Source organism: Danio aesculapii, chromosome 7, assembly GCF_903798145.1.
Source record: "Danio aesculapii chromosome 7, fDanAes4.1, whole genome shotgun sequence".
In the NCBI taxonomy this organism is placed as follows: Eukaryota; Metazoa; Chordata; class Actinopteri; order Cypriniformes; family Danionidae; genus Danio; species Danio aesculapii.
The window spans coordinates 8,825,116-8,847,458 of record NC_079441.1 but is presented as its reverse complement, the minus strand read 5'-3'; the positions used below and the strand labels follow the sequence as shown (position 1 = coordinate 8,847,458).

General features: G+C 35.4%; 1 pseudogene; it reads right to left on the bottom strand.

Annotated features, from left to right (window-relative positions):
• Positions 1 to 22,343, bottom strand: part of LOC130232628 (aryl hydrocarbon receptor nuclear translocator 2-like) — a 37,810-nt pseudogene that overhangs the window by 15,278 nt on the left and 189 nt on the right.

Here is a 22,343-nt window from a genome sequence, read left to right as displayed (position 1 = left end):
AAAATGTGAATTTTTTTCATTACTAGAGTATGTTTTTTTGCAACTATTTTGATGAAAGTAAAACATGACAAGTTTCAATATTATTAGTCTTCCCGACGTTCATTTTAAATAAAAAAGCTTTAAGCACAGTGATTATTTGCTTTTTTGACCACAAAATGTGTAGAATTTAAACATTGAGATCCCAATACCTCATTATTTAAAAGGATATTTTGATTTCATCAATATTTCTTTAGTTACCGGCACAATAACAATAAAATTAGGATGTCAAAGAGTCTAATGTTCCTGGAAGTAACTTCTTGGATAATGCATAGTTATCGACAAGCAATATAATGATGCATTGTAATGAACGAGCAGATATTCTCACCGAAAGCAGTGTTGCGATTGGCGAGGTTGGAGTAGGCGTTTCCGGAGGGCGAAGAGGTGGCGGGGCTGGACAGAGGGCTGTAGGATGACGGGTCTGCCTGATAGCTGTGACTGGAGCCGATGCCAAATGGAGACGATTGAGCCTTATTAGACTGAGCGGGAATCTGCTGCTGTGGAGGAAAACAAGTGACATGAAGAGACATAACACAGATATAACCTAGTTAACCTAATTAACCTAGTAAAGTCCTTAAATTGCAATTTACACTGAATAATATATTGTAAAATAACTACTAAATTAAGTCATCATGGGAGTAACAACAAAAAAGTTGTTATTAGAAATTAATTATTAAACTATTACGTTTGACAAATATGTGTTGAAAAAAAAAAATCTCTGTTATTCTGCACTTGGAAAATGTTTGAAAAAATTTCAGAAGAGAGCTAAAAAATTCTGCCTTCAGCCCTTTCGTTATTTAACTTAATTTTTTTAAATAGCTATATAAAGTATGAAATAGCTATGATAAAGTGTGCTTTTATTCAGCAAGGACGCATTAAACTGTTGAAAACTGATATAGTTCACCCCCCAAAAAAGAACATTTGCTTACTATTACTCTCACTCAAGTGGTTTTACCTTTTATGATTTTCTTTCTTCTCTTTATTTTGAAGGATGTAAAAAAAGCACCCATCGACATCTATAACAAGAACAAAAATACTATGGAAGTCAATGGCTGTTTTATTTCCAACATTTTTCAGTATATCTTCCTGTGTTCATCAGAAGAAAGAAACTCAAAGGGTGGGCAAATATTCATTTTTGGGTGAACTATCCCTTTAAGACATTTTTTCACACACTATATTTCACAGCATAACAGCGTTTACAAGACTCTGCAGTATAATGATCCTGAAAAAACTGTGTCACAGAATCAAATATTTGGCATTTTGCAAAACATTACAACAAGTTATTTTAATATTACCCTTACTTAACCTTCAATACATGTATAGTTATTGCTTTTTTGTGTAGAATGTTATATATACAGATAAAGTCAGAATTATTAGCCCCCTTTTTTTTTATATTTCCCAAATGATGTTCAACAGAGCAAGGAAATTTTCACAGTGTCGATAATATTTCTTCTGGAGAAAGAAAGTCTTTTGTTTTATTTCGGCTTGAATAAAAGCAGTTTGTAATTTTTTAAAATTGATTTTAAGGTCAATATTATTAGCCCCTTTAAGCTATTTATTTTTTCGATAGTCTACAGAACAAACCATCATTATACAATACCTTGCCTAATAACCCTAACCTGCCCAGTTACTTAATTAACCTAGTTAAGCCTTTAAATGTCACTTTAGGCTGTATAGAAGTGTCTTGATAAATATCTAGTCAATAATATTTACTGTCATCATGGCAAAGATAAAAGAAATCAGTTATTAGAAATGAGTTATTAAAACTATTATGTTTAGAAATGTGTTAAAGAAATCTTCTCGGCGTAAACAGAATTGGGGAAAAAATACAGTGGGGGCTTATAATTCAGGGGGCTAATAATGCTGACTTCAACCGTAAATATATATAATTTGTTATAGTATACCTCTGTCATTTACTCTTTAGTTTATCCTTTTAATTTTTACTATTATTATTGCTGTTGTTGGCATTATTATTAATAATAATATTATTACCAAACTCCTGTATACCTGTATTTTGTTTATTTTAATGCTCACTATTATATGCTGATCGTTTACATCATATTTTTTGTGTTCACATATTTTCAAATAAAAAATGGTTATTTTACATTGAGTAGAGCCTTATCGAGATCAGAAAATAAAAAAAAACTTTTGAACAAACCGGCAACTTTACTAGGTACAACTGCTTGTTACACAAATTTGTAATCAGCAAATCACATGCAGCAACGCATCAGAATGGGGAAGAAAGGGGACTTAAGTAACTTTGAACGTGGCATGGTTGTTGGTTGCCAGACGGGCTGGTCTGAGTGTTTCAGAAACTGCTGAACTATTGGGATTTTCACGTACAACCATCTCTAGGGTTTACAGAGAATGATCTGAAAAAGAAAAAATATCCAGTGAGGGGCAATTCTGTGGGCGCAAATGCCTTGTTGATGCCAGAGGTCAGGGAGAATGGTTGCCACTCCGGTCAGCTAAGAACAGGAAACTGAGGCTACAGTTCACACAGGCTCACCAAAATTGGACAATAGAATATTGGAAAATGTTGCCTGGTCTGATGAGTCGATTTCTGCTGCAACATTTGGATGGTCGGGTCAAAATTTGGTGTCAACAACATGAAAGCATGGATCCATCCTGCCTTGTATCAATGGTTCAGGCTGCTGGTGGTGGTGTAATGGTGTGGGGGATATTTTTGAGCCCATTAGTTCCAACTGAGTACTGTGTCACACCACAGCCTACCTGAGTATTGTTGCTGACCCTGTCCATCCCTTTATAACCACAGTGTACCCATCTTCTGATGGCTACTTCCAGCTGGATAACACGCCATGTCATAAAGAGCGAATCATCTCAGACTGGTTTCTTGAACATGACAATGAGTTCACTGTACTCAAATGGCCTTCACAGTCACTGTGTGATGCATTTATTCTCCCTCAAGTGGTTCCAAACCTCAAGTTTCTTTCTTCTGCTGAACACAAAACAAGATATTTTGAAGAATGTTGGAAACCTGTAACCATTGACTTTCATAGTATGAAAAACAAATACTATGATAGTCAATGGTTAATAATTTCCAGCATTTTACATGATTACTTTCTTAACATCTTCTTTTGTGTTCAACAGAAGAGAAACTCATCGAAGGGAGGGTGAGTAAATAATGACAGAATTTTTTTCTGAGTGAATTATTCCATTAATGACTCTTCAAACTAAGAATTAAAGGACAGAACTGCTATGCCACAATCAGATGTACTTTTAATTATTGGAGAATTGAGTTTCAGCATTTCTCTGCTCTTCTGCAAACAACTAACAAAAGGTTTGGTATTTGAATTGGCTCTGCATATGCTATGATTTAAGATATTATAAATTGGATGACTGGTGGATTTTTAAAAGATATACAAGCAATTTACTGCTTAAAGAGACAGATGAGAGTCTATAAAGCGCAGATTCTTCAGAGCTGATTAAAAACACACATGCATATCATGAAAGCACATGTGAACTTCAACTTAAGGACAGCATAATGGACTAATTCTGTCCTTGTGCTTATTGGTTGATATTACTTTATTTACAAGTTGTTTATCTAGGGAGAAATCCAGTTTGAAATAATCATTTGAAGATGTATATATAATTACATTTATTTTTATTAATTTTATGTGTATACACTTATCCCGGACCTGTCTTCCAATGAAATATGTGATGTTTGTGTATGGTCGGAGGGGTACAATTTCGCTGCATGTAACAGTGCATGTGACAAACTAGGACTCATCATCATCATAGCTAAACAAGCTTTGAATCACTTTAATTTTTGTATTTGCAATAAATAAAATGTTTGTACTTGTTTTTAGTGAAATGTTGAAGTAATCCTTGTTTTTCCAACACAATTGTTCATTTTAAATACAATTAAACAATGTATGTACAATATATTTTTTTATAATATACAGTTGGTCAGAATTATTAGCCCAAGTTATTGTATAAAGATGGTTTTTCTGTAGACTATCGAAAAAAAAAATAAATAGCTGAAAGGGACTAATCATTTTGACCTTAAAATGGTTTAAATTTTTAAACTGCTTTTATTTTAGCCGAAATAAAACAAATAAGACTTTCTCCAGAAAAAAAATATTATCAGACATACTGTGAAAATTTCATTTGGGAATTATTAAAAAAAGAAAAAAAATCAAAGGGGGCTAATAATTCTGAATTTTATTTTATTGATTTTTTTTTTTTTCAGAATATTATTTTGATATGAGATCTGCTTAATTAAATAGATATTTAATTTTAATTAACTTATTTGTCTGTATATTTAGGTAAACAAGCTGTGAATGATTTTTATTTTGCATATGCAATCAAATTATCTAAACTTAATCACCGTGCTATTTAAACTTTTTTAAAAATATATATAATAATTTAAAAAAGAAAAATTATATATATATTTTAACAATTTTTCTGTTAACATATATTATATATATATATATATATAGATCTATGTATATTTACTTTAAAACAACTAAAGATAAAATACAAAGTACTGACTTGATGCCATTATTTATTTATATAGTAAGGGACATATTGAATTTATCTATATACCAGTATCCATCTTAGCCCTCCAGCGAAATGAATTCTTTTTCAAAAATTCCCCAGTGAGATTTTTTAAATGATTTTAAACGTAATAGTATTAAAAACTTTCCCTGTTATGACACGTACAAAGGGAGAAGCCAATTAAATTTTATCAAGTGTGATTATAAAATTAAAATTAATACGTTTTTACCATTAGAAGCTCGTTATTTTCACACACTGCTGGCACACAACTGAGTTTAAACCCCTTACAAAAGTGATGTTTGCTTAATAGGTGCTCTTTAAAACTCTATTAATACATTGATCTTAAAATTATTATATGCTCATCTATATCACACAACCAAACATAAACAAACAAGATAAAATGGCCTTGCTCCATTAAACATCACTTGAGAAATATTTGAATGAACGCTTCAACTGTATTTCTCTACACTGACACTGTCAGGTCAAGTATAAATGTGAATTGCTCATTGTTGATCGCTGAATGCGCCTGAATCTGGATCCAACATTTCTCAACATCCCAGTGCTAAACAGGACTGTTCCAGCTTAATTAAAGCTAATAGAGAAGAAATCGCTCTCACCTGGCCAGAGAATGGAGGTCTGTTCCCGCTCCAGGACACCTGTCCCGTGTTGATCTGCCGGGAAATCTGGCTAAGGTTTTGTCCAGCTGAACCCGCTGTGGACTGGATGTCATTCACACCCGGGACATGGATCACAGAAGAGCTGAAACACATTAAAAGAACAAATTTCACACCAGACACACATTTCTGACACAATCAAGTGTTAATGATTGAAAAAAAATAATAAATTAGGTCATGGAAAACATTTCCTGATTCGTTCCTCCAACACACCCCAAAATGGCTCAATAATATTTAGATCTGGTGACTGTGCAGGCCATGCGATGGGATGTTCAACTTTACTTTCATGTATCTGTCACCAGTCTTCCGTGTGTACTGGTGCATTATCATCCTGAACACAACACCGCCTTCAGGATACAATGTTTGAACCATAGGGTGCACATGGTCCTCCAAGAATGCTTCGGTAGTCCTTGTCAGTGTCCTGCATCAAGTGTTGGGCCTGGGGAATGCAATGATATTGCAGCCCAAACCATCACTGATCCACACCCATACTTCACCTGGGCATGCAACAGGCCAGGTGGTATGCTTCTTTGGGGCTTCTCCACACTGTAACTCTCCCAGATGTGGGAAAAACAGTGAGGGTGGACTCATCAGAGAACAATACATGCTTCACGTTATCCACAGCCCAAGATTTCCACTGCTGGCACCATTGAAACTGATGTTTGCTATTGGCATAAGTGACCAAAGGTTAGGACATAACAACCCGGCTATGTATATTGACCCAGTGGAGCTCCCGACGAACAGTTTTGGTGGAAAACGGGGAAGTTGAGGTGCACATTTAATTCTGCTGTGAGTTGGGCAGCTGTGGTTTTAGTTTTTTTGGATACAATCCCTTTCAGACACCTTCCTCTTGCCCACACAGTTGCTCCTGTTGGATGTGGTTTGTCCTTCTAGATGGTATGCTAATTACCCTGGATACCGTGTCTCTTGATATATATTACAAATACATCGCACCAACAACTTGTCCTCTTTTGAACTCTGAAATGTCACCTATAATGTTGTGTGCGTTGCAATATTTTAACCAGAACTGTGGTATTCACTCTTCGCTCTTACTGTTGGAATGTGCAATCAATGAAAACTGGCCACCAGCTGCTCAAATTTAGCCATGAAACCTCCAACACTAAATCGGCCAGTGTTTTAGTTTCATTTGCAACCCCTGTACTGATGTGTCTTCGGTAAAGCTTGCCATAAGGATGTATTTTGTGGATGTATACTAGAGTCTGCATCCCCCAGCCCCTACGGTACAGCCATGGGAATGTAGACCTCTAGCACATCCGACCAGATTACTTGCGGTTGGGAATAAATTTTTGAATAAAACTCGATCAGTCAGTAACTCTGGTGTAATTTGAACAGGAGCGGGCGGTCTAACAATATAGCGCTCCCTTGAGATAGAGAGGGAGAGAGAGAGCGCGCATCCGCCGTGGTGCTGTGTGTCGCTTGTTATAGGCTGTCTGGACTCTGTAGCATCCAGCCGGGTGTTTTTTGGAGGCATATTTAATCGCTATACATTGACATTCTTCCTTGGCCCAGTATGTACCTGCTGTGTGTATAGAAATATGCTGATATGATATATGGAACACATCAGTAGTAGTCAAATCTGAGTTTGAAAGAGTCAGTGCCTCACCAGCCACAAATCTCATCGCACGTCACTGTTTATGGCAACACTCATGTCTCATCACAAAGGGGCAAGCAAAACTGACATTTAGCCTACAGTCCTTGCACAACCTACACACTTATCAGTTATCTCTCTTTTGATAGTACCCAATTTAAACGTGAGATTTTGGAAACCAGATCTAAATTTAGTGGGAATGGTCTGGTAGAAAACAGGGCAGGTCGGGCAGCAGGTGAACAAAGGCTGAATATACAGCATGATCGGTAGGTGTGGAATAAAACCTGGCGGGAGCGGGACTAAAATCAGTCCTGTGCAGATCTCTAATGTGTACCTGAAGCTCTTTCCGGAATGTCCTGGCTGAAAGGGCTGCCCTGAGAATACAACTGCTGCCCGCCGGCGGTGGATGAAGGAACCATCATCTTCTTCTCAGCTGAACACACACACACACAAAACATTATTAAGGAGCTCAAAAATGACAGAAACATCATATTTTAGCATCATCTTCATGATCACACAGATGAGACAATATAAGACAAGCTAACTTTTCCTGAATATTAAATCAGATTATATCATCTATTAATTCAGCTGTTTAAATGAATAAATGAAAGAATACTGAAATCATTTAATCACTTTTCATTCAATTTTTGTACATGTAGTCAAACAATTAAAAATAATAAAAATTAATTAAAATTGTTATTTTCATTGCAGATATTTTTATTTTTTATTTTTAATTTCTAAAATATTTATTATATTAAATTATTAATTTATTTATATGTTTCTTTTTTATTTCAAAATGAGGAAGGTAAAAACTACAGATGAAATGCAAGAAGCCGTATCAGAATAAATCTTCCAAATCAGTTGAAGTGATTATTTATTTTGTAAATGCAATAAAAAAATAAAAAAATTATATATAAAAATAATTATATATATATTTTTTTATTTACAAATACTACAATCTACATGATTTCACAAGAATAGAGACCGAAAATAGAGGAAGTATATACCGTTAGGTCCATAAATATTGGGACATATTGGGATAATAAAGGAATAACACACACTTGGCCATGGAACAGCTTAGAAGCCAATTGTACCATTACTTTTGGTCCCTTAACAACTGGGAGGCACATATGCAAACTGTTGTAATTCCGACACCGTTCACTGATTTGAAAGTAAAACCCCTCAAATTAAAGCTGACAGTCTGAAGTTAAAGCACATCATTTGTTTTATTCAAATCCATGTGTTGGTTTTAAGAGTCAAAAATGTTAGAATTTTGTCGATGTCCAAATATTTATGGACCTAATTGTACATAAAATTCGATTTTGTTTCTTTTGTAAATGTAATAAAATATATACATATTTCAGTGGAATAATAATACTGTAAATAAAATTACAGATTTAATATTATTATTTATTAATATTATTTATAATTAATGTTTTTATTTTATAGATTGAATTGCTGTTTAAGTTTTACATTTTTTTAAATTAATGAATTAATTATAATTTTTTTTTTAATTTTGGCAGTCATTTATAGATGTGCATAGGTTTAAAAAATAATGTAATATATTATTACAATAATAATATAGAGCCCAAACTACAGAGGAATAAGCCTATACTCGCGAACACTGACACTGATTCAGTGCATAATCAGAAACAACAGTCTTTTACAAGCTAGAAACATCAGAAGCTCAATCTGACCTATTTTGTTGGAATTTCTGACTTAATTTCCTTGCAAACTCTTTGTATAGCAACCAAATGTACCAAGCATACAGTGTTTACAGTGTAAATCATGCAGGAATTGTATCTGTCAGCCGTGCACAGGCTCTGTAACTGAATTAGCTGAAACTCCAGTGAATTGCATGTTTAATTTGTGCTGAAGCTCATACATGTAGAGATTCCGGTGTAGATGTCGCTGAATCGTGGGTCTCTCTCCTGTGAAAACAGAGATTCAGTCTTGTCGATGGTTTTGCCGGATTCATGAACACCGGCTGACACCCGGACACAGGAACCTGCGGGATCAACAAACACCGTCAGTCAAAACTGAGAAATGATACATGCAAATTTCTCTTCATGTAAGAAGCCTGATTTATATTTGATGTAAAATATTAAGCAGCTTTTAAACATTCAATATCATCAGAATCTATCTGATATATCTGAACTTCAGTATTTTCATAAACCTCAGCTGCCAGAGTTCTTACTAGGTCTAGAAAATATAATCATATCACCCCAATTTTATCCTCCTTACACTGGCTGCCTGTTAAGTTCCGTATTGATTATAATATTGCTTCTTACCTATGAAGCTTTAAATAATGTAGCTCCTGTTTATCTAACCACTTTCTGTCTCGCTACAATCAAACCCGCTCTTTAAGATCTCAAAACTCATGGCTTATAGCAAAGTCTACTAAAGGAATAGCAAATAATCTACCCAGAATAGCAAAGTCTACTAAAGGAGGTCGGGCCTTCTCATTTATGGCTCCAAAACTCTGGAATGGCCTTTCTGATAATGTCAGAGGCTCAGACACGCTCTCTCAGTTTAAAACTAAATTAAAGACCTATCTTTCAAGTAAAGCATACACACAATAACAACAATAATAAGAATAAAAATAATAATGCTAAACGTTCGTCATCAATATTTCACAGTACTTTTAATTGTATTTTAATAATTTTAGCTTTTTTAAATAAAACTAATTTAAAAATAATACAACATATATATTGCAATAATTCTACATAATTAATGTTTTTACTGTTGTAAATTCAGCATCGATGAACATAAGAGACCTTAAAAAATAAATGAACGAATAAAACGTTTAGCATCAACTAAAACAAAAACATATTTTCTTACCACATCCAGCAAACTACAAAGATGAAGCTAATAATTGCTGAATAAAATAAGATCCACAGTCATCACAAACCTAAACGTACAACCACGGCCTGAAAAAAGTCCCAGACAGACGTTAAACTCTGACACTGATGAACACACTCTCTTCGTCCTATGTGTACAGAGTTATTAATCCTCTCTGCTTTATTAAGACTGACTCCTGACCCCTTAACATAAACATCGTATGATATAACATAACATTATCACCTATGACTCAAAGCAAATCTGTGTCAGGCTGTAAAAAGCTGTTTAACAATGAGGCCAAATTCCATAATATCTGCGTGACTTCATCTCGCAGTTATGTCCTATTTTTACAACACACACACACTCATACATACATCCAGAGTTAACAGTTTACAGACCGCGATGACTACAACAATGCAGTTTCTCCACTGCGTTTATCAATTATTCATTTACTTATGTAAATGTGTGTAAACACAACTTTTGCTGCTTGTTCAAACTACTTATTCAAAACAAGTTGAAACAGCACAATTCTTAAGTTTTTTTGGGACAAATTTATGTACAACCCACTTACATTTGTAAAAACTATTAGGTTGACTCAGTCGTTTTGTGTTGGGACCATACCTGCCAACATCTGTCTCTGAAAATCCGGGAGACTGGGGAGGGGAGGTTGGGGGCAAGGGGTGTTTGGTGTCAGGGGTGAGGTGTCTGAATAACACAGCTGAGAACTGAGTGAGTTAACTGTACTATGCACTGAGTTTCGGGCGACCGGATACTATACCAAAGTCGGCGACCTGGGGATGTTACAGACTGCACCAAAAAACTAAGGACCAGGGGATGGAAGGTGGGTGGTGAAATTCTGGCAGTTTTTTGGGAGAAGTAACAAAACGGGAGGGTGGCGGGAGATGAGTCTGAAATACAGGAGACTCCCCAGAAAAACGGGAGTGTTGATGGGTATGGTTGGGACGACAAGAGGAAACTGTGTGGAAGCCTGCATTTTTACAGTGCAGGGCTAGAAAGTATCTGCGCACAATTTCCACTTAAAAAAATGACGTTTTCCCTTTGTACAACTACTAATTTAAAATAAGCTGAAACAACTCTTGAGTTTTGAATCAATTCCTGAGTTTTTTAGGGACAACTTATTTTTTTATGTTCGCTTAAACTCATGAAAACTAATAAGTTAATTTAATTCCTTCATGTTTTCCCAACACAATTCAACTGTGTGGAAGCCAGCGTGTTTTACAGTGTATGCTATTTCTGTGCAGAATTGTGTGTGACGGAGGCCAGCTAGCTAAGTGATAAGCAGGTAAACCTCACTCCTTTAGCCTCCTTGTTAGAGCAACTCCTATACAATGAATCACCGGTTCGATCCTAGCTCAGACCGTTTTAGGAGCAGTAGGGTCTGTGGGTTACACGTAGGGGCTCGTCCGGGATGGGAGTGAGATTTTAGGGCGGGTGAGTGTAACGGAGGCCAGCTAGTGAAGTGCTATGCAACTAAACCTCACTCCTCTGACCTCAAAAGCTCTAGCAATAGACGTTATGCCATGGTCATGGTCTTTAGCCTACTTGTTAGAGCAACTGACTCCCATGCAGTGAATCACCAGTTCAATCTGAGCTCGGAGCGGGTTGGGAGGTGTAAGACTGGTGGGGTTACATTGGTGCTGTGAACCGGAAGGGATAAGGTTTAGGGGGTGAGTGTAACAGAGGCCAGCTAGCGATGTGCCTCACTTTTCTGACCTCTAAAGGTGCTCTAGTGACAGACACTAAAGGCCATGGTCTGTAGCCTCCTTGTTAGAACAACCGACTCCCATGTAGAAAGTGGTCGATTCAATCCCAGCTCGGAGTGGGTTGGGTGGTATAGGAACAGAGGGGTTACATACATATATGCAATTAAGTATAGTAACTAACTGAGTATTGTAACTAAATATTTAAAATACGAAATAAAAAAACAATATTATTTTATCTTTAATTTAATTCACACAAGAAATACAATTAGATCTGTTTGTTTGGTAAACAAAACAAGTCTCTCATAATATCATTATATATATATATATATATATATATATATATATATTATATATATATATATATATATATATATATATATGATATTATGAGAGACTTGTTATATATATATATAATATATATAATATATTATATATATATATATAATTTTTAAATAATAAAATAAAATATATCTACTAAAAGACAAAAAATTGACAACTTTGCAAACTGTATTGTACATAAACCATATAAACATCTGCATATTATTCGATAATATAGCTAAAACTAAAATAAAAACTGAGTAAATATACATACATGTTTACACACATTTACATACGAAAATAAATAAAGGATGGGCCAAAAAGAGTCAACTCCATGACTGTTCTTGAATGCCCAGCCAGAGCCCTGACTTGAACCCAATTGAGCATCTCTAGAGAGACCTAAAAATGACCAGAAATGTCAACAATTCTGTGTTTTTCTGTCAGTATGGAGGACTGTGTACATTAATGAGGGAAAAAATGAACTTAAATGATTTTAGCATAGGGCTGCAACATGACAGAGTGAAATTTTTAAGTGAAGTTTAATTTTAAACTAATTTCGAGAGGAGCATGTGCTCATGATTGACTCAGCTGGTCCACATTAGCTAATCATGATCCTCCAATCAAAGGATCCTAAGTCACTATATATATCCTCATTCTTCTCTACAACTATCTTCATCTAGAAGAAACCCCCCCTCCCCTTCTTTCACCTTTATCCAGAATGGGCGGCACGGTGGTCCAGTGACTAGCACTGTTGCCTCACAGCAAGAATACCAATGGCGTTGGATCTTCACTGGGCCATCTGGTATTTCTGTGCGGAGTTTGCATGTTCTCCCCGTGTCCGCGTGGGTTTCCCCCGGGTTCCTCCCACCATCCATATGTGCTCTATATTATAGATAAAATAACCCTAAATATTTTTTCTAATGTCTTACTCTCAGGACGTTCACCTTGGCCTCAGCAGCGGGGGAGTTTCAGATCGACCTGAGCTCAATCTTCCCTCGCCCTGTGAAAGGAGGGAACCCTGGGCTTGAGGATCCCTTGAGCTCAGGGCTCTCTCCCGGGACAGCACGCCAAACAAGCTATGTATAAATCATGAGCTAAGTGTGAACTCTTGAAATACTTTCCTTACCCACTGTATATGTAATGTAAATATTAATAAACATTTCTTAATTATATGCATGCATGTGTGTATTTATATATGCATAATGAAAGTATAGAGCGCACACACACACACACACACACACACACACACACACACACACACCACACACACACACACACACACACACACACACATATATATATATATATATATATATATATATATATATATATATATATATAATATATATATTATATATATATATATATATTATGTCAAAAACTTTTATTTTGAATGCGATTAATCACAATTAACTATATTAGTGATCTAAAGATTATATATAAGTGATATAATGAAGGTAATCGTTTCATGCATTTTAGGACAAACTTCAGAGTGGAACTTAATAACACTTGAGGTTAACTCCATTAAGTCTTCTGAACTATTAAAAAGCACGTCTAGAGGATACATTCGTCCTCCGGGATCGTGATTGGCTGATTTTCAGCTTGCAGTATAAATGTAAAACAGGCTGAGCTTTGACACTGATTTAAGAGGGACGTGCAAATGCAGTGAATGAGCATGAATTAAACCTGCTCCATGAGCTAAACAGAGCAATAATGCACCTGTGAGGTCAGCTGAGGAAATGACTGTGTGTGTGTTTGTGAGGAAACAGTGTGTTTTCACGCACCTGCGACAGGTCATACGCAGTGAGTCCGTCTCTCTGGTGAACCTCCAGCTCGGCCTGCTGCTGCTGCTGGAGCTGCCTGTATGAACAAAACACACACACACACACACATTAACACCTGCTGTCAGATTACACATCTATACACTGATTCAGTAAAGAACAGATCAGCCATATGCAAACACTCCAATCTGTATGCTTTAGCTTACATTTTCATCACAACCGAAAATCACTCATGGGGATGTAAAAAGTTTTGATAAACTAATGCTTATAAAGGAAAAATAAATAATAATTAACATTATTCAATAGTAATATTAATAATAATGATAATAATAATAATAATAATAGTAGTAGAAAATAATAATGATAATAATAATAATAATATAATAATAATAATAATATAATATAATAATAATAATATATAATAATAACAATAATGATGATGATAATAATAATAATGATAATAATATAATGATATAATATAATAATGATAATAATAATAATAATAATAATAATATAATAATAATAATAATAAAACAATAATGATGAAAAAAAAATAATAATAATAAGAAGAAGAAGAATAACAATAATGATGATAATAATAATAATATATAATAAAAAGAATAATAATAATAATGATAATAATGATGATAATACTAATAATAACAACATATGATATATAATAATAATAACAACATGTTTAGATATATTTAGATAATATTTAAAAAATATTTCGAATTTTAAAATTAAGTTTTATTAATACAGATTACAAAACACAAATAGACAATTACTGATTTACATAAAATACTACTAATAAAGACCTAACAATAATTGAAATAAAACATTGTTATGAACAATAAATGTTAAAATAAATGTTAATATAAAAATGCTAGTATAATTAATATTAATAAATGTAATTACAAATAATAAATAATAATAATAATAATAATAATAATAATAATAAAAATTACAACTTAAAATTTTTACTGTTGTTATTGTTATTAAATTACAATATAAGGTAGCTATGATGATGACGATGATCATAAATTAAATATTAAAATTTAGAATTGTAAAATGAATTTGTTTTAATTTTGTATTAATACAAATGACAAAATACAAATAGAGAAATATTACAATAATAAAAAATACTCATAAATGTAAGATATACAATTATAATAATTATAAATTATATAAAATAATAATAAATGTAATTTCATAAAATTATTACAATAAATTACAAATATAAATAGCTATTAATATGAGAATTATTATGAGGATTATTATTATTAATAAATTTATTTATTTACTTATTATTATTATTATTATTATTTTTATTATTATTATTATTAGTGCAAACAAAACATTCATATAATTTACAATTCTAAAACAATATTAATTTAAATTACAAAATACAAATATAACAATAACACAAAAGATACAAAGGTAAAATAATAATAATAATAATAATAATAATAATTTAAATAAAACATTAATAGTAACACAATATATTACATTAAATGTCACTATTAAAATGCTAATAATAAGAAGAAGAAGAAGAAAAAGAAGAATTTTAATAATTAAACATTACTACTACTACTACTACTACTAATAATAATAAATGTAAGTTAATCTATTTATTGCAACCAATTACAAATATGAAACAGCTATTGTTTTTATTAATATTAATAATACTGATATTAACAGTAATAATGCTTTCGAGCTAAACTGAAATTACCTTCAGAGAAGCAAAGCTCTTTCACTATCGTACCTGAGCTTCAAATATACCTGCAAATGAAAAAGGAGGCGCTTTCCTTATCTGAAGCGAAGCATATAACCTCAAATAAAAGAAAGAAAAAAAAAAAACCCTATTAAATCAAGAGCTGGTGGGAAATTGCCCATGAAAGCACACATGGAGGCAGACATTAGTGGTCTGAAATGCGCGCACACACACACATATTCCGGGATCAGACGAGGCCACCTGGACCAGCAGAGGAATGAGATGGATTAAACCCAAAACACTGAACTGTGCTTGAACTGACAGCACAGAAAGAGCGAAAGAGGGGGGGGGGGGGAGCAAAACAGGGCGAAAAACATCCAAGCGTCCGTCCAAGTTTCCAGAGGAAGCCCAACTCTCCCTCTGCAATCAATGTAATACCGCTCTGAATATGAAGGAGGAATTATTTCCAGGCAGAGGAAATAATCATGTGACCATAATCTAATTTGTGTCACCTGTGCATGAGCAGACTTTATTTTGTATTATTAATCAGTCCTTTGCTGAGAGATATTGCATGATAGACAGATCGAATAATAATAGTGACAGACAGAATGATGGATTGAATCAGAGATGCCCTAACTAGGGCCAGCGGGACAAAGTTGGTCCATGCTAACCTTCGATTTGTCCGCCACCCCATCTGAGAAGAAAGGGAAAATGAAGGTTGGGACAAATGGGGTAAAACTGACATGTCAATTCTAATGTAACATAACTTTCTGTTTGTTTGTTAAATGTTCTGAATGAAAATCAGATTTTTTTTATGTTAAAATGTAAATAGAGTAATGTTACTTGATGGATAGTGGACAGTGCACAAGACATTGGCATTGATCTCTTTTGTGTTCTAAATAGGATTGTTTATGTTTTTGTAAGAATATTTGAGAAGTTTATATTGATAATATTAATAATATATTATTCATATTGTAATAAGTCAATTGTAAAATGTAAAATATGATTATATAATTTTAAATATTAATAATCTGTCACAATCATAGTGATCTAGCCCATGCAGATCGCTGGAAAACTACAAATCTGCCACCAAATGAACTACAAATCCCATTATGCCTGTACTCACACACCAGTTGCAGTTCGCCCGCTGATAACTCATCATGGACTGATTACCTGGACTTCATATTTACCTCTCACACACGCATAATTTGCTGATGAGTCTTGCTGTATTGTTAACCTGTCAACATTATGAAGCGTATACCTTGTCTTGTTTCTCCCGTGCCATATTTATTGACCCTCGCTTTGTTTATTATTTATGCTGCAAGCCGCCTGAACCGATCTACTTGCCTGTGACCTGACTACTCTTTTGGACATCCCAGTATGATACTGTTTGCTTCTGTGCTTAACCGTTGCCTGTCTGACTGCAGTTCTTAATGAATACTGCACGTGGATCCTCAACTCTGTTGTCCAGCGTCTGCTTCATGACATAAAATAGGAATTTACTACAGAAACTTTAATGTAACACAGTTTGGTGCATTTATGTTTGACCCACCAACCTCAACCAAGTTTGGTTTTTGGCCCTTCATAAGAAAAAGTTTGGGCACCCCTGGATTGGATGGACAGATGGACGGAAAAGTGTATATAAATATATAAAAAGGCAAATTAAAGAGCCCATATTATACATGAAATAGGGTATTTAGGTTGTAAGGGTCTCCAACAACAGTCTAATATGCATGCAAGGTCATAAAACACTTTGATGTTCTTATAATCTGCATTTATTTTTACCTAATTATCCCAACGACTCCCATATGAATCGTCCAGCGATTCATTTGTTCCCAACCCCCTCCTCAGCGCGAAGCTAATCTGCGCTGATTGGACCGATGACAGCCTGCTGCGATTGGTCGACAGTGACAGGCTTCAGCACGAGACAGAGTGAAATGCCCAGCTGGTAATCAACTATATAAAAGTAGTCACAGTGCATACACGCTTCATAGTGTAAGGCTTTTTTCACACACACACACACACAACCTCCTCAGAAGAACTGGGGGAAGCGACGCGAGTCTCTCTCTCTCTCTCTCCTCTCCTCTCTCTCTCTCTCTCTCTCTCTCTCTCACACACACACAACGCTCCTCAGAAGAACTGGGAGGAAGCGACGCGAGTCTCTCTCTCTCTCTCTCCTCTCTCTCTCTCTCTCTCTCCTCTCACACACACACACACGCTCCTTAGAAAAACTAGGGAAAGCGACGCGAGTCTCTCTCTCTCTCTCTCACACACACACACACAACGCTCCTCAGAAGAACTAGGAAAGCGACGCGAGTCTCTCTCTCTCTCTCTCTCTCTCTCCACACACACAACGCTCCTCAGAAGAACTGGGGGAAGCGACGCGAGTCTCTCTCTCTCTCTCTCTCTCTCTCTCTCTCTCTCACACACACACAACGCTCCTCAGAAAAACTAGGGAAGCGACGCGAGTCTCTCTCTCTCTCACACACACACACACAACGCTCCTCAGAAAAACTAGGGAAAGCGACGCGAGTCTCTCTCTCTCACACCACACACACACAACGCTCCTCAGAAGAACTAGGGAAAGCGACGCGAGTCTCTCTCTCACACACACACACACACAACGCTCCTCAGAAAAACTAGGGAAAGCGACGCGAGTCTCTCTCTGTCTCTCTGTCTCTCTCTCTCTCTCTCTCTCTCTCTCTCTCACACACACACACACACACACAGCTAGCTTACGATCGCCATAGCAACGACATACGGCAGTGGAACGCGAGCTCACAAAACCCTTTAATGTTAAATCCGTAAACAAAGCGGCACGCGTCGCGTTTTTAACGTGGCTTACATGTGATAAGAGAATATAAAGAGTAACCGCGTGTACTGTACCAGGTTAACAAGTAACAAAACACAATAAATACATAATTTGCAAGCTAGAGTAAACGAGGCAACAATTTTAATCGCACTTACTTACACTAGTGAATAAACCTCAACCACTGACTCTTCACAGTTTCATCTTTGGGTAGAGACTGTCAATATTATCCATCTGAGCACAGCGTGACTTCATTCGACCGGCGGCGTCTGTGTGTGTGTGTCTAGTGTTTTTTCTGTGTTAGTGGGCGGGGCCGCAGGTTTCAAATCTCCCTGGTTTGCGCGCGTAACTACTGGCGAGGCTTGTGTTTCGTGGCTGCGTCATCGCGAAACACCTAATGACTCGTTATCAAGGCGACTCGTTTGAAGCACTATGAGTCGACTCTTTTATAGATGAATCAATAGTTTTAAACACTGTACACTTACAGATTTAAGCCTTAGCTGGATATTTCACTTCACTTAGAGCTGTGGTACACACTACATGGAAGGGCATTTTCAAAAACCCATAATATGGGCTCTTTAACAAATATAAGGTTAAAAACGACAATATACCAATAGATATAAAAATACATTTGCTACTTGCTCAAACTATTTAATTAAAATGAGCTAAATAAACAATTCTTGATTATTTTTTGGGGACAACTGATTTAAACATTTAATTAATGTTTTGCGTTGTGACAGCATAAAGGAATTGTATGCAACCCAGCTTTTCACAGCGTAGAACAGCAAAACCATAAATGTAGCAACAGAGCTACAGATTTAGCAATGGGACAAATTACAGAGACAAAACAATATATAGAGAAACAAAACAATAAACATGTCTATATAATTATATTTAGACATTATAATAGAAAGACGGATATAAAGATTTACGTCATGCCTATCTGGAATACTCAAAGCTGCTTGGTCAGTCTCAACATTTAAAGGTATGTTATTCCGAGATAACAACCAATGAGTAAGGCAGACATATGAATAATGAATACTCCCAGTGTTTTGAGTATTTTGCCAATACTTTTGACTGATTTGACTGTTGGCATCATGTCGTGCCATCTGAATAATTCTGAATAATATGCACGGGGTTAGTGTATGCTCCATCAGCTCCATTCAGCCTGTCAGCTTTTCTTTTATTTGAAGAATTAATCAAATATTATGGTTAGGAAGAATGTTTTGTTATCTACTATTCACAAGCGCCACCTGCTGGCAGAGAGTGAATCTGCATCTCATTCAGTTTGTCTACGTTTCATTGTTTTATGTAGTCAGACGGTTTAGGTTTTTTTTGACTAAAACCTGCTCATCATGCATTTTTATTTGTATTAAGATTACAAAGTGGTTGGCTCTATAAATAATAAAATCGCTAAATTGATTCGTGGGTTGATTTAAACTTTCAAATTGATTTTGTTATACTTAAATTTAACAAATAAACATTCAGCAAAAGCCTAATAAAATTCCACCTTTTCATTTAATGTCTTCAATATCCCAAATCTCCCCAATTGATGTTTAAGAGAGCAAGGAATTTTTCACAGTATTTCCGATATTATTTTTCTTCTGGAGAAAGTCTTATTTGTTTTAATTTTAGCTAAAGCATTTAAAGGTCAATATTATTAGCCCTTTTAAGCAATATTGTTTTTCATTTTTTGCAAATTACTTATTAAAACTATTATGTTAAAACATTTATTGTAAAAAAATATTTTCATTAAACAGAAATATTCATTAAAAAAACGATAAAGCTGTTTATTACTTAGAAAACAACCAAACAAAGTGTGGTTTATTTATAAACTTCATTTCGAGAGGATCACGTGCTTATGATCAACACGGCTGGCTCCCCATTAGCTCCGTAATCTGACTCATTAGATGATTACGGAAGCATTATAAATAACCAGAGTTTTTTCACTATAGTTGTCGTCGTCTTGAAGCTTCCCCCCCTTCCACCCCTACCTACTCCCCCTTTTCTGATAGGCAACACAGTGGCCCAGTGGCTAGCACTGTTGCCTCACACAAGACACCGCTGGTCTAACCTCCTATCGGGCTGGTTGGTGTTTCTGTGCGGAGTTTACATGTTCTCCCCGTGTTTGCGTAGGTTTCCTCTGGGTTCCCCGGTTTCCTCACACCGTCCAAAACATAAACCATAGCCAATCGACTAAACCAAATTATCACCTAAGACAACCTTAGTTTACACTTCTCACACGGTGACAAGCAGGGAGTTCTCGAGACCTACCTGAGCTCGAACTCCCCTCTCGCCCTTCTAACGGGATGGAGCCCCGGGCTTGAGGATATTACGAGCTCAGGGCTCTCTCCCGGGACAGCATGCCAAATACGCTTATTGATTATCAGATAAGTGTGAACTATTGAAATCATATTTTAATTGAACACATCACATCACATAAGGTACCCATACAGTAGCCTACAGTCCTATCTAGTATTGTGAAAAGGCAAAGCTAAAAATCTATGGTTAAAGCGCCACCCAGCGGTCAAAAGCTGCTGGCACACCTACTACCACCGCAGCAACAGCAAGAATGATGGCAGAGGGAACATATATATATATATATATATATATATATAGGGCGACGCAGTGGCGCAGTAGGTAGTGCTGTCGCCTCACAGCAAGAAGGTCGCTGATTCGAGCCTCGGCTGGGTCAGTTGGCGTTTCTGTGTGGAGTTTGCATGTTCTCCCTGCAATCGCGTGGGTTTCCTCTGGGTGCTCTCGGTTTCCCCCAGTTATTTTAGTTATTTTTTCACTTTTGCTTTAACACTCTAATTGTCATTAAATATCAGTATGACTATCAGTCTATAAAAAATGTGGTTGTACTATTCATCATTCATTTTCTTTTTGGCTTAGTCCCTTTATTAATCTGGGGTCGCCACAGTGGAATGAACCACCAACTTATCCAGCACATGTTTTACGCAGTAGATGCCCTTCCAACTGCAACCATCACTGGGAAACACCCATACACACTCATTCACACACATACACAACGGACGATTTAGTCTACCCAATTTACTTATACCTCTTGTTTTGAACTTGTTGGGGAAACAGGAGCACCCGGAGGATACCCACGAGAACACGGGGAGAACATGCAAACTCCACACAGAAATGCCAACTGACCCAGGCGAGAGTCGAACCAGTGACCTTCTTGCTGTGAGGCGAGCCACCATGTCGCCCCACACCACAGTTTACTGTAGTAAAAACTAAATATACTACAGTATTATTACAGTTTATCAGATCAGTATAGTTAATACTGCGGTTTGCTGGAGCATTCATTAAAGAAAGTTGTAAATAATATAATATATACAGTATTTTACATTACTAAACTTTATGCTTCATAAACTCTACAGTATTTACTACATATAAATTATGATAGTGTTTCTTTTTCATGTGGGAAAATAAAACATCTTGCAAAATAAATAGTCATTTATTAACGTGTTTTTTTACTTCTAATGATTCAGTACATTTCTAAAAATCAAGTAGGCTACTATTTGACTTGCATAAAATCAAAAATAAGTATTTTTACTGGAGCAATATTTTAGCAGGTTAATCCGTAAGTTTACTTCATTAGCATACTTCATTCACTGCTAAATATACTTCTTTCTAAGTAGACAGCTGGCTAAGTTTTTGGAACAGATCCAGTGTCTTTTTAACAAAGCATAAAAAGTGAATGTTTTTGTACTCAACCGAACGCACTTAAACTGAAAGTATTGCACAGTGGGATACACTGTTGTTTTAGGGGCCACAGAAATTTCAGAGATTTGAGAAAGAAACATCTCTGAACATATGTCATGTATCAGAACAAGCGCAGCTGTTAGAAGGATAACACGGTTTTTGAAGATGTATGAGAAAGCACGAAGGCTGAAAATGGAAGAATGAAGAACGGTGTATCAGACTGAACTGGAGGTCTTTTAACTGTGTTTTAACACTTTTTTTACAATAAAATATGCAGAGTTCTGGGAAAGATTTTAATATGCACCTTTTTTGGATTACGCAGTCTAAAAATGAATGTGATGGATATCCAGATGAGAAACAGAGATTTTATATTTTTTATAGTAGAGTGGTAATTCATTCATTCAATTTCTTTTCGGCTTAGTCCCTTTATTAATTTAGGGTCGCCACAGCGGAATGAACCGCCAATGGTAATTTGTATCAAGTGTAAATTATTGAACAATAGCATTTAACAAACAACAATATTATGATGCTGTCTATCAGTCAAAATAATCACAACCAGGTTTTTATTCAATAATATAGTAATCTTAATATTCATTAAT